The sequence below is a fragment of the Ovis canadensis genome, chromosome 16, assembly GCF_042477335.2.
Source record: "Ovis canadensis isolate MfBH-ARS-UI-01 breed Bighorn chromosome 16, ARS-UI_OviCan_v2, whole genome shotgun sequence".
In the NCBI taxonomy this organism is placed as follows: domain Eukaryota; kingdom Metazoa; phylum Chordata; class Mammalia; order Artiodactyla; family Bovidae; genus Ovis; species Ovis canadensis.
The window spans coordinates 53,423,601-53,437,854 of NC_091260.1; the positions used below are offsets into that span (position 1 = coordinate 53,423,601).

At 40.6% G+C, this 14,254-nt stretch overlaps 1 protein-coding gene across 1 annotated transcript in view; it reads left to right on the forward strand.

Annotated features, from left to right (window-relative positions):
- Window positions 1–14,254, forward strand: part of ADAMTS12 (ADAM metallopeptidase with thrombospondin type 1 motif 12) — a 407,364-nt gene that overhangs the window by 306,285 nt on the left and 86,825 nt on the right. The gene's annotated exons all lie outside the window — the stretch shown is intronic.

Consider the following 14,254-nt stretch of genomic DNA (forward strand, 5'->3'; position numbering starts at 1 on the left):
GATTCAGTGATACCATCCAACCATCTCATCCTCTGTTGCCTCCTAGTTCTCCTGCCTTCAATCTTCCCTAGCATCAGAGTTTCCCAGTGAGTTGACTGTTTGCCTCAGGTGGCCTAAGTATTGCAGTTTCAGCTTCAGCATCAGTCCTTCCAATGAGTATTCAGGGCTGATTTCCTTAGGATTGACTGGTATTTATCTCCTTGCAGTCCCAGGAACTCTCAAGTGTCTTCTCCAACACCTACAAATTACTCTTGTCTATTTGGAGCAGAGAGCTACTAAAGTATAAATTCACTAAGATGTAATCAGTCATTGGCTTCTTATCTGGAAGAAGGCTTTTGAAGGAGAACCAAAATGATACGTTCCAAGGGAAAGATAGAGCTCTGCCTCTGCTGGCTCAGTCTTGACCTGCCAAAGAGAAAGGACTGGAGGGACGTTGCCTGTGCCTGTCCACCAAAGGCTGTCACACATCTCTAAATCAAGAGGCTCCCGCTTCCCAATCAGGCAACTTGTGTGTACAGTCAGCTTCTTCTAGCAACTCGATATCTGTTGGCTTCAAGAGAATGTTGTGCTTCCATACATACCCCTTCTCCTTTTTTCAAAGATGAATTTAAACCAACATTCCTCCAGGAACAAGAATAAAATGAGGAATCAAAAAAATATAGTTTGGGAGAAAATGCAATAATTTTTGTTGAAATCAGTGAGGGACAAGAAGCAAGTTATGTTGATTATTGTAGATAGAGCATTCTGATTAAATCTGGCAAAAAGGCAGCCTGCTTTTTCTGCTTTTATTTTATTAAAAGTTGAGGTAACTAAGTTACTTAAAATGAAATTTAGGATTAAAAAAAATCCACTAAGATGTTATTTCCTTAGTCTATTTTAAATTTTTATCTTTGTTTGAGAGCAGAAATCCGTATGAAAAATTGGCAAGAGAATATTATAAATTTAGTTGACTATCATCAAAGCCAGCCCACTTATTTCCCACAGCGCACTTTTCTTTTATATATATATATATATACATATATATATATTTCTTAAATTTTATTTTTACTTTATTTTACTTTACAATACTGTATTGGTTTTGCCATACATTGACATGAACCCACCACGGGTGTATATAAGCTCCAAATCCTGAATCCCCCTCTCACCTCCCACCCCATATCATCTCTCTGGATCATCCCCATGCACCAGCCCCAAGCGTCCTGTATCTTGTATCAAACATAGACTGGTGCTTCGTTTCTTACATGGTAGTATACATGTTTCAATTCTCCCAAATCATCCCACCCTCTCCCTCCTTCACAGTCCAAAAGTCCGTTCTATACATCTGTGTCTCTTTTGCTGTCTCGCATACAGGGTCATCATTACCATCTTTCTAAATTCTGTATATATGTGTTAGTATACTGTATTGGTGTTTTTCTTTCTGGCTTACTTCACTCTGTGTAATTGGCTCCAGTTTCATCCATCTCATTAGAACTGATTCACATTTATTCTTTTTAATGGCTGAGTAATACTCCATTGTGTATATGTACCACAGCTTTCTTATCCACTCATCTGCTGATGGACATCTAGGTTGTTTCCATGTTCTGGCTATTATAAACAGTGCTGCGATGAACATTGGGGTACACATGTCTCTTTCAATTCTGGTTTCCTCGGTGTGTATGCCCAGCAGTGGGATTGCTGGGTCAGAAGGCAGTTCTATTTCCAGTTTTTTAAGGAATCTCCACACTGTTTTCCATAGTGGCTATACTAGTTTGCATTCCCACCAACAGTGTAAGAGGGTTCCCTTTTCTCCACATCATCTCCAGCATTTATTGCTTGTAGACTTTTGGATCACAGCCATTCTGACTGGTGTGAAATGGTACCTCATTGTGGTCTTGATTTGCATTTCTCTGATAATGAGTGATGTTGAGCATCTTTTCATGTGTTTGTTAGCCATCCATATGTCTTCTTTGGAGAAATGTCCATTTAGTTCTTTGGCCCATTTTTTGATTGGGTCGTTTATTTTTCTGGAATTGAGCTGCAGGAGTTGCTTGTATATTTTTGAGATTAGTTGTTTGTCAGTTGCTTCATTTGCTATTGTTTTCTCCCATTCAGAAGGCGGTCTTTTCACCTTATGTATAGTTTCCTTTGTTGTGCAGAAGCTTTTAATTTTAATTAGGTCCCATTTGTTTATTTTTGCTTTTATTTCCAGTATTCTGGGAGGTGGATCATAGAGGATCCTGCCCACAGCCCACTTTTCAAAGAGAACTCAGAGTATAAAAACAAGTGTCTCCTTCTGTATGTGGTCATTCTTCTGTCCTCTCTGCCATATTTGATTTTACTTCTGGTTTATCTGTGGGACATTTCATGCAAAGATGGGCTCAATAAAGGACAGAAATGGTATGGAACTAACAGAAGCAGAAGTTATTAAGAAGAGGTGGCAAGAATACTCAGAAGAACTGTACAAAAAAGGTCTTCATGACCATGATAATCACGAAGGTGTAATCACTCCCACACACCTAGAGCCAGACATCCTGGAAGGTGAAGTCAGGTGGGCCTTAGGAAGGATCACTACAAACAAAGCTAGCGGAGGTAATGGAATTCCAGTGGAGCTATTTCAAATCCTGAAAGATGATGCAGTGAAAGTGCTGCACTCAGAATGTCAGCAAATTTGGAAAACTCAGCAGTGGCCATAGGACTGGAAAAGGTCAATTTTCATTCCAATCCCAAAGAAAGGCAATGCCAAAGAATGCTCATGCTACCACACAATTGCATTCATCTCACACTCTAGTAAAGTAATGCTTAAAATTCTCCAAGCCAGGCTTCAGCAGTACATGAACCATGAACTTCCAGATGCTCAAGCTGGTTTTAGAAAAGGCAGAGGAACCAGAGATCAAATTGCCAACTTCTGCTGGGTCATCAAAAAAGCAAGAGAGTTCCAGAAAAACATCTATTCCTGCTTTATTGACTATGCCAAAGCCTTTGACTGTGTGGATCACAATATACAGTGGAAAATTCTGAAAGAGATGGCAATACCAGACCACCTGACCTGCCTCTTGAGAAACCTATATGCAGGTCAGGAAGCAACAATTAGAACCGGACATGGAACAACAGACTGGTTTCAAATAGGAAAAGGAGTACATCAAGGCTGTATATTGACACCCTGCTTATTTAACTTATATGCAGAGTACATCATGAGAAACGCTGGGCTGGAAGAAGCACGAGCTGGAATCAAGATTGCCAGGAGAAATATAAATAACCTCAGATATGCAGATGACACCACCCTTATGGCAGAAAGTGAAGAGGAACTAAAAAGCCTCTTGATGAAAGTGAAAGAGGAGAGTGAAAAAGTTGGCTTAAAGCTCAACATTCAGAAAACGAAGATCATGGCATCTGGTCCCATCACTTCATGGCATATAGATGGGGAAACAGTGGAAACGGTGGCTGACTTTATTCTTTTGGGCTCCAAAATCACTGTAGATGGTGACTGTAGCCATGAAATTAAAAGACGCTTGATCCTTGGAAGGAAAGTTGTAACCAACCTAGACAGCATATTCAAAAGCAGAGATAATACTTTGCCAACAAAGGTCTGTCTAGTCAAGGCTATGGTTTTTCCGGTGGTCATGTATGGATGTGAGAGTTGGACTATAAAGGAAGCTGAGCACAGAAGAATTGATGCGTTTGAAGTGTTGTGCTGGAGAAGACTCTTGAGAGTCCCTTGGACTATGAGGAGATCTAACCAGTCCATCCTAAAGGAGACCGGTCCTAGGTGTTCATTGGAGGGACTGATGCTGAAGCTGAAACTCCAATACTTTGGCCACTTGATGCAGAGAGCTGACTCATTTGAAAAGACCCTGATGCTGGGAAAGATTGAGGGCAGGAGGAGAAGGGGACGACAGGATGAGATAGCTGGATGGCATCACCAATACAATGGACATGGGTTTGGGTGGACTCCGGGAGTTGGTGATGGACAGGGAGGCCTGGCAAGCTGCAATTAATGGGGTCACAAAGAGTCAGACACGACTGAGTGACTGAACTGAACTGAACTATCTGTGGGCGTGACTTTTGGGTGACTCAGGGAGAATTTAGGATGAGCTATACCTTGGGAAAGGTTGGAAGAACAAGTGCTACCATTCATTACAAGACGCTTCTTAAAGAAAATTTACCCCAGTAACCAGCCAAAAGATCAACCATAAAAGTATAACCAATGGATTATCTATGGAGGAACAGCTGCAGATATGGCTCAACACAGATACTGTGTTGAGCTTTAGGAAACTTCAGGACTCCTTACTAAAAAGAAATATTTTGGCAAAGCCTCAAGCTCACTTTTGTAAGAATGTAAAACCCATGCTGCTGCTGCTAAGTCATTTCAGTCATGTCCGACTCTGTGCAACCCCATGGACAGCCATCAGATCAGATCAGAGATCAGATCAGTCGCTCAGTCGTGTCTGACTCTTTGCAATCCAATGAATCACAGCATGCCAAGCCTCCCTGTCCATCACCAACTCCCAGAGTTCACTCAAACTCATGTCCATCGAGTCAGTGATGCCATCCAGCCATCTCATCCTCTGTCGTCCCCTTCTCCTCCTGCCCCCAATCCCTCCCACCATCAGAGTCTTTTCCAATGAGTCAACTCTTCGCATGAGGTGGCCAAAGTACTGGAGTTTCAGCTTTAGCATCAGTCCTTCCAAAGAACTCCCAGGGCTGATCTCCTTTAGAATGGACTGGTTGGATCTCCTTGCAGTCCAAGGGACTCTCAAGAGTCTTCTCCAGCACCACACTTCAAAAGCATCAATTCTTCAGCACTCAGCTTTCTTCACAGTCCAATTCTCGCATCCATACATGACCACTGGAAAAACCATAGCCTTGACTAGACGGACCTTTGTTGGCAAAGTAATGTCTCTGCTTTTCAATATGCTCTCTAGGTTGGTCATCACTTTCCTTCCAAGGATCAAATGTCTTTTAATTTCATAGCTGCAGTCACCATAGGCAGTAATTTTGGAGCCCCCAAAATAAAGTCTGACAGTTTCCACTGTTTCCCCATCTATTTGCCATGAAGTGATGGGACCAGATGCCATGATCTTCGTTTTCTGAATGTTGAGCTTTAAGCCAACTTTTTCACTCTCCTCTTTCACTTTCATCAAGAGGCTTTTTAGTTCCTCTTCACTTTCTGCCATAAGGGTGGTGTCATCTGCATATCTGAGGTTATTGATATTTCTCCCTACAATCTTAATTTCAGCTTGTGCTTCATTCAGTCCAGTGTTTCTCATGCTGTACTCTGCATATAAGTTAAATAAGCAGAGTGACAATATGCAGCCTTGACATACTCCTTTTCCTATTTGGAACCAGGCTGCTGTTCCCTGTCCAGTTCTAACTGTTGCTTCCTGACCTGTATACAGGTTTCTCGAGAGGCAGGTCAGGTGGTCTGGTATTGCCATCTCTTTCAGAATTTTCCACTGTATATTGTGATCCACACAGTCAAAGGCTTTGGCATAGTCGATAAAGCAGGAATAGATGTTTTTCTGGAACTCTCTTGCTTTTTCAATGATCCAGCAGATGTTGGCAATTTGATCTCTGGTTCCTCTGCCTTTTCTAAAACCAGCTTGAGCATCTGGAAGTTCATGGTTCATGTATTACTGAAGCCTGGCTTGGAGAATTTTAAGCATTACTTTACTAGAGTGTGAGATGAGTGCAATTGTGAGGTAGCATGAGCATTCTTTGGCATTGCCTTTCTTTGGGATTGGAATGAAAACTGACCTTTCCAGTCCTGTGGCCACTGCTGCGTTTTCCAAATTTGCTGACATTCTGAGTGCAGCACTTTCACTGCATCATCTTTCAGGATTTGAAATAGCTCCACTGGAATTCCATCACCTCCATTAGTTTTTTTTGTAGTGATGCTTTCTAAGGCCCACTTGACTTCACATTCCAGGATGTCCGGCTCTAGGTGAGTGATCACACCGTTGTGATTATCTTGGTCATGAAGATCTTTTTTGTACAGTTCTTCTGTGTATTTTTGCCACCTCTTCTTAATATCTTCTGCTTCTGTTAGTTCCATACCATTTCTGTCCTTTATCGAGCCCATCTTTGTATGAAACATTCCCTTAGTATCTCTGATTTTCTTGAAGAGATCTCTAGTCTTTCCCATTCTGTTCTTTTCCTCTATTTCTTTGCACTGATGGCTGAGGAAGGCTTTCTTATCTTTCCTTGCTATTCTTTGGAACTCTGCATTCAGATGCTTATATCTTTCCTTTTCTCCTTTGCTTTTCACTTCCCTTCTTTTCACAGCTATTTGTAAGGCCTCCCCAGACAGCCATTTTGCTTTTTTGCATTTCTTTTCCATGGGGATGGTCTTGATCCCTGTCTCCTGTACAGTGTCACGAACCTCCGTCCATAGTTCATCAGGCACTCTATCTATCAGATCTAGGCCTTAAATCTATTTCTCACTTCCACTGTAAAATCATAAGGAATTTGATTTAGGTCGTACTTGAATGGTCTGGAAGTTTTCCCTACTTTCTTCAATTTAAGTCTGAATTTGGCACTAAGGAGCTCATGATCTGAGCCACAGTCAGCTCCCAGTCTTGTTTTTGCTGACTGAATAGAGCTTCTCCATCTTTGGCTGCAAAGAATATAATCAATCTGATTTTGGTGTTGACCATCTGATGATATCCATGTGTAGAGTCTTCTCTTGTGGTGTTGTAAGAAGGTGTTTGCTATGACCAGTGTGTTCTCTTGGCAGAATTCTATTAGCCTTTGCCCTGCTCATTCCGTGTTCCAAGGCCAAACTTACCTGTTACTCCAGATGTTTCTTGACTTCCTTCTTTTGCATTCCAGTCCCCTATAATGAAAAGGACATCTTTTTTGGGTGTAAGTTCTAAAAGGTCTTGTAGGTCTTCATAGAACCAACTGTTCAACTTCAGCTTCTTTAGCGTTACTGGTTGGGTCTTAGACTTGGATAAACAGCCATAGTTTTGCCCTATTCTAACCTCAGTACTGCAGGAAGCTTCTTGTTGTAATACATTCTCACCAAAATTGCCTTATGTCTAGTAAAAAACTTACAGCAATGGCACTACTGTGAGACAGTGAGTCATCATCTCAGAGTGTGACCTTTGCCAGTTCTGTGCTCTGTGGTCTTCTCGATGCTGTGTTTTTAGGTGTAGAAGTACAACAATGGCCTGCACCAAAGGGAGAACATTTCCCACTGCCCCACTCTGAACATCATCTGGCTTGGCTGAATTCTCTCTGGAGTATAATCATTGTCCCTTTGTTTAAGAAACATCATGTTCTGATAGGAAAAGGCGAATACTGACAATTCCAAAGACCATGGGAAGCTCCTAGAGATTGCTAGAACTGTTCTAGACTGCCTTAGAAACTAGATCATGTTCATTAGAAATAAATGCATGTAGAACAGATACCTACAGTTACTAAAACTAGTTCTTACAGGGTCTATTTGACCTTATTGCTGTGAAGGCTCAAAATAATCATTAATTTGGGATATGTCCACATATCCTTGATAAAGGGTAAAATAACACATTAGGGCAAGTATTTCTCTCTAATCCTGATAGGTGACCATATAGTGATTGAGCTTGCTCAAGTCGTTTAGTCCAGCTCTTTGGGACTCCATGGACTATAGGACTGGGCTCCCTTGTCCATAGGACATTACAGACAAAAATAGTGGACTGGATTGCCATTCCCTCCTCCAGGCGATCTTCTCTACCCAGTATCAAATGCACATCTCCTGCATTGGCAGGCAGATTCTTTACCACTGAGCCACCTGGGAAGCCCATTGTGATGCTTAGAAGACAGAAAATCAGAGTTAGATACTTCATTTACTTTTTTAAATCGCACTTATCTTGGTCCTATTCCATCTGACTTTGTCCTCTGTTAGTTGTCAAGTAGGATTTTTGAAAAAATGAAAGTGTTAGTCACTCACTTTGTCCAACTCTTTGTGACCCCATGGACTGAGCCCACCAGTCTCCTCTGTCCATGGAGTTCTCCAGGCAAGAATACTGGAGTGGGTTGCCATTCCCTTCTTTTAACTTCCCGACCCAGGGATAGAACACACGTCTCCTGCATTGCAGGCAGATTTTTTACCATCTGAGCCAACAGGGAATCCCCTTGTCCTCTGTAATTGTCAAGTTGGATCAACCAAGTCCAGATATTAACTCCCCCAAAATATCAATATATACATGTTTCAATATGTAGGACTTCATAAAAATAATAGGATTCATTGAGACAGATTTAAATATATGCTCTGGAGTAAGGATTATATAGTTTACCATATGCATAAATATATAAAATAAACCACTAGTAGTACACAGTAGTGGAGAAGGCAATGGCACCCCACTCCAGTACTCTTGCCTAGAAAATCCCATGGACAGAGGAACCTGGTAGGCTGCAGTCCACGAGGTCGCTGAGAGTCGGACACGACTGCATGATTTCACTTTTACTTTTCACTTTCATGCATTGGAGAAGGCAATGGCACCCCACTCCAGTACTCTTGCCTAGAGAATCCCAGGGACGGGGGAGCCTGGTGGGCTGCCATCTATGAGGTCGCACAGAGTCGGACACGACTGAAGCAACTTAGCAGCAGCAGCAGCAGCAGGACACAGTAGAAATCTGATAACTTTCTAGATGCCCTTTACTAATGACCTAGTGAGAACTCTTAGCCTAGAGTAGCTAATTTTTTTTTTTTAGTGTTTGCCCTAGAATTAGCAATATATGTTTACTGGTAATCCCAGTCCACTTTCAAATATTAATAGCACTATACCACTTTATAGGCAGTAAGAATACCTTATAATAACAAAATAATCCTAGTTACCGCCTCTTGTCTGTTGTATCGTTTCTGTTATTCATTTCATTTGTATATGTACCTAAGCCCATATGTATCATATACACATAAGCATCATAACCAATATATTGTTGGTATTATTATTAATATTTTTAACAAACTGTTTTCTGTTAGATCAGCTCAGGATTTTAAAAATGCAAGTTTTTATTTAACCTTCATTTATTGCTTCTTTAATGCTTTTCCTTTTTATTAATATAGATCCAAGTTTCTGATTTTTAATGCTTTCCTTCTTTCTTAACATTTCTTTCCCACAGGTCTACTGGCAACAAATTCCTTCCACCTATGTTTGTCTGAAAAAGTATTTCTGCTTCTCTTTTGAATGGTAATTTCACAGGGTGCCCGATTCTAGGTTGCTGTATTTTTTTTTCTCTCAACACTTCTTAGTATTTCACTCCACTCTCCTCTTGCTTATGAGATTTCTGAGAAGTCTTATGCAGTTTTTTCTTTGTGCCTCTGTGAGTAAGGTGTTTTTTCCCTCTGGCTTGTTTCACAATATTTTTTCTTTGTCTTTGTTTTCCTATAATCTGAAAATGATATGCCTAGAAGTAGTTTTTTGGCATTTTTTTTCTGACATGGTATCGTGGGGTATCCTGGGTCTGTTGTTTGGTATCTGGCACTGTTGTTGTTCAGTCCCTCAGTCGTGTCCGACTCTTTGCAGCCCTGTGGACTGCAGCACACCAGGCTTCCCTGTCCTTCACCATCTCCCAGAACTTGCTCAAACTCATGTCCATTAAGTCAGTGATGCCCTCCAACCATCTTGTCCTCTCTCATTCCCCTCTCCTCCTGCCTTCAATCCTTCCCAGCATCAGAGTCTTTTCCAGTAAGTTGGCTCTTCACATCAGGTGGCCAAAGTATTGGAATTTCAGCTTCAGCATCAGTCCTTCCAACAAATATTCAGGATTGATTTCCTTTAGTGTTGACCGGTTTAATCTCCTTGCTGTCCAAGGGACTCTCAAGAGTCTCCTCCAAGCCACAGTTAGTTAGAAAAGCGTCAATTCGTCGGCACTCAGCTTTCTTTATGGTCCAACTCTCACATCCATACATGACTACTGGAAAAACCATGGCCTTGACTAGATGGCTTTCGTTGGCAAAGTAGTGTCTCTGCTTTTTAATATGCTGTCTAGGTTTGTCAGAGCTTTTCTTCCAAGGAGCAAGCATCTTTTAATTTCGTGGCTGCAGCCACCATTTGTGGTGATTTTAGAGCCCAAGAAAATAAAGTCCATCACTGTTTCCATTGTTTCCCCATCTATTTGCCATGAAGTGATGGGACTGGATGCCATGATCTTAGTTTTTTGAATGTTGAATTTTAAGCCAGCTTTTTCACTGTCCTCTTTCACCTTCATCAAGAGGGTCTTTAGTTACTCTTTTCTTAATGTTTAGTTGGTGAAATTCAGGTTCCCATGGTGGTCCACTTATGAGTCTCTGCTTTGGGAAGTTGGGAATCTGTGACTATTCATCTGTCTGTGTCTCAAGTCTTGAAGATAGCAGTTTGACCTATACCCTTTCCTCTCACATGCTCAAGAATAGTTGGTTTTTCAGTCTGTCCAGGTTTTTTACTTGTCATTACAGCAGAGTGGCAACTTCCAAGTTCCCTACATATGGAACTTTTAACCAGAATCCTTTCCAAGGAGGCTAATCTAATGTTCTTGTATTCTACTGGTCATCTTTGTTGCATCCCATCCCTTTTTTTTTTTTTTTAGCACATGTAGCCAGCAGCCCCTGTTTCCAGGACCTTAGTTTGGTTCCCTAATAATGCACTTTCTGGGGATTTCTCAGTTGGTTTCTCTGAAGGCTGGCTTTGCTCAGTGTGCCCTGAAATTGCTGGCTGACTGCTTTCTTGTTAACCTGTGAATTTTGTGAGACATTTCTGGCCTCTGCCTCTTTTTTAAGCATGTGCTTTGCCTGATGTGTACATAGCAGGTGTAGAAGAGAAATTACAAGCAGGAAAGAGTACTTCCTGATCCTAAGTTTTGAAAATGGATCCTGCCTCATTCCTTAAGCATTCTTCAAGCACCAGCAATGCTCCTATTTGAGCATATCTTATGTACTTACTTATTTCTTTAAAAATTTCTTTCTGACCATGAGAGTAGTATATGTAATCAGTTCACTGGGATTTCAGGGAGGAGGAAACTATTGGCCTTAAGTCTTAACCAGTGTTGTGACAAGTGTGAGTTTCAGCAATGGATAATAATAAAATCAAACCTCATTAGTTGATATCCAATTAATATTTGTACTTACTGAAGTCAGTTTCAATGTCCTTTTGAGCTAGAGAAACAATTGTATAAATCAGGGTCCTGCCGTTTGTAGTAAAGAAGCTTACATTATTGGAGTATGAGGACAGGATGAGTTAGATTTGCTCTATTCCCTGGTATCAGAGTGTGAAGTCAACTGTGACCTCACAACATTCAGAAAACAGAGCTGTACAGGCAAATAATGTCCCATGATTAGTGAGTGGGTTACAAAGAGACTTCACGTTCAGGTTAAAACCTTTTCTCAGGGACCTAACATACATTAAGCACTGTGCCAGGATTTAGGGGATATCATCTTAGAAACATCATGTATATATCAGAGTGTATGCCTCATTTATATCCTCACAGCAACCTTATACCATACTCTCATCAACATGAGGATGAGGAAACTGAGGTTGGAAGAGGTTAGAAAGACTGCCCAAGATCATTTGATACATGTTAAAAGCAGGATTCAAAACCATTTCTAATTCCAGTGGGGGTGATGTTAATGTTGACATTGTAGTTGTTGTTGAAGACACACACACACATCAATGTGTTTGAGCTCTTGCAGTGATGGGATTCAAGTTCTGAACTTTCATTATGAAGGATAGATCTGAATTCACTGATCAAGGAAATCAGAGATAAAGGGAGTCAAAGAGCCAGAAAATACAAAATATATGTTTATTGGGAACTGAAATTGAAAGTTGATAGATTTAGGTGGACTTGCCAACAAGACATATGGTTATATAATTCCTATTCTTCCCATCTTCTATGAAGTTAAATGTTATTTCTGTTTATTTAAGAGAATTGTGGCAGTGTTTGTTTTCATCTTATATTAAATTCAAGGCTATGTCCAGTTTTAGAAGAATTATCAATTGTGTGCTAGTGTAAAATTTAACTTGTAGCTGCTTAACTTGCTCTCAAATGGTTTTTTTAAAAGGATCTTGTTCTTTGTCAGTATTTTAAAGACTTGGTATACAGTATTTTGAATCTCCTTCAGATTCTGTGATTAAATATTCAGTGCTTGAGTATCTTTGATCTTAAGTTAAAATAGTAGGAAATCTTACATTTTCTGCCACAGATCATTACAATAAGCTAAGTCTTCAGTTTATCCCCTCATAAATTAAATTTTTGAGTCAGAAAAATCTTCTATGTGCTAAGTTAACCATATAACAGTCTCCCTTTATTTTACAATCTCAATATTGAATTGAGAATATGATGGACTGTATTGTTCTGTTTAATTTTGTTTTGGTTTTGGACATAAGAAACTTGTTCTTTATATCAAGGGAAAATTTTCACTCAAGATGATCAGGTTCAAGTGTATATGAAGATAATTTTTTAAAAGTAAAAGTTCTTAATTAATCTCTCACTGTGTGTTACTCACTCAGTTGTGTCCGACTCTTTGCAACCCCATGGACTGTAGCACACCAGGCTCCTCTGTCCATGGAATTCTCCAGCAAGAAAATGGGACTGTGTTTCATGCCCTTCTCCAGGGGATATTCCTGACCCAGGGATCAAACCAGGTCTCTTACATCGCAGGTCAATTGTTTACCTTCTGAGCCTCAAGAAAGCCCCAACCGCTCACTCAGTTCAGTTCAGTTCAGCCGCTCAGTCATGTCTGACTCTTTGCGACCCCATGAATCACAGCACACCAGGCCTCCCTGTCCATCACCTACTCCTGGAGTTCACTCAGACTCACGTCTATCGAGTCAGTGATGCCATCCAGCCATCTCTTCCTCTGTCATCCCCTTCTCCTTCTGCCCCCAATCCCTCCCAGCATCAGAGTCTTTTCCAATGAGTCAACTCTTCACATGAAGTGGCCAAAGTAGTGGAGTTTCAACTTTAGCATCATTCCTTCCAAAGAAATCCCAAGGCTGATCTGCTTTAGAATGGACTGGTTGGATCTCCTTGCAGTCCAATGGACTCTCAACAGTCTTCTCCAACACCACAGTTCAAAAGCATCAATTCTTCAGTGCTCAGCCTTCTTCACAGTCCAACTCTCACATCCATACATGACCAAAGGAAAAACCATAGCCTTGACTAGACGGACCTTAGTCGGCAAAGTAATGTCTCTGCTTTTGAATATACTATCTAGGTTGGTCATCACTGTTCTTCCAAGGAGTAAGCGTCTTTTAATTTCATGGCTGCAATCACCATCTGCAGTGATTTTGGAGCACAGAAAAATAAAGTCTGACACTGTTTCCACTGTTTCCCCATCTATTTCCCATGAAGTGATGGAACCGGATGCCATGATCTTTGTTTTCTGAATGTTGAGCTTTAAGCCAACTTTTTCACTCTCCTTTTTCACTTTCATCAAGAGGTTTTTTAGTTCCTCTTCACTTTCTGCCATAAGGGTGGTGTCATCTGCATATCTGAGGTTATTGATATTTCTCTCTACAATCCTGATTCCAGCTTGTGTTTCTTCCAGTCCAGTGTTTCTCATGACGTTCTCTGCTCCCTACCAGTGTCTAAAAAAGTTTACTATATCTTTACAGCTTCATGGTGACATTCTCATTTCTATATGTGGAGACAGTGACTCATATTCCTCTTTAAAACTTTGGGTTTGATTCTTGTCTATTTAGAATGTGATTGATTTCCACTTACTGCCCCTTTCAAGTAAATACTTATAGATAATCAGTTAACTTAGTTGTGGGTCAACATCTTTTTTTACTTATTTATTTTAATTGGAGTTTGATTACTTTACAATATTGTATTGGTTTTGCCATACATCAACATGAATCCGCCATGGGTATACACGTGTTCCCCATCCTGAAACCCCTCCCACTTCCCTCCCTGTACCATCCCTCTGGGTCATCCCAGTGCACCAGCCCCAAGCATCCTATATCCTGCATCAAACCTGGACTGGTGATTCATTTCATATATGATATTATACATGTTTCATTGCCATTCTCCCAAATCAGCCTACCCTCTCCCTCTCCCACAGAGTCCAAAGACTGTTCTAGACATCTTTTGCTGTCTCACAGGGTTATTGTTACCATCTTTCTAAATTCCATACATATGCATTAGTATACTGTGTTGGTGTTTTTCTTTCTGGCTTACTTCACTCCGTATAATAGGCTCCAATTTCATCTACCTCATTAGAACTGATTCAAATGTATTCTTTTTAATGGCTGAGTAATACTCCATTGTGTATATGTACCACAGCTTTCTTATCCATTCATCTGCTGATGGACATCTAGGT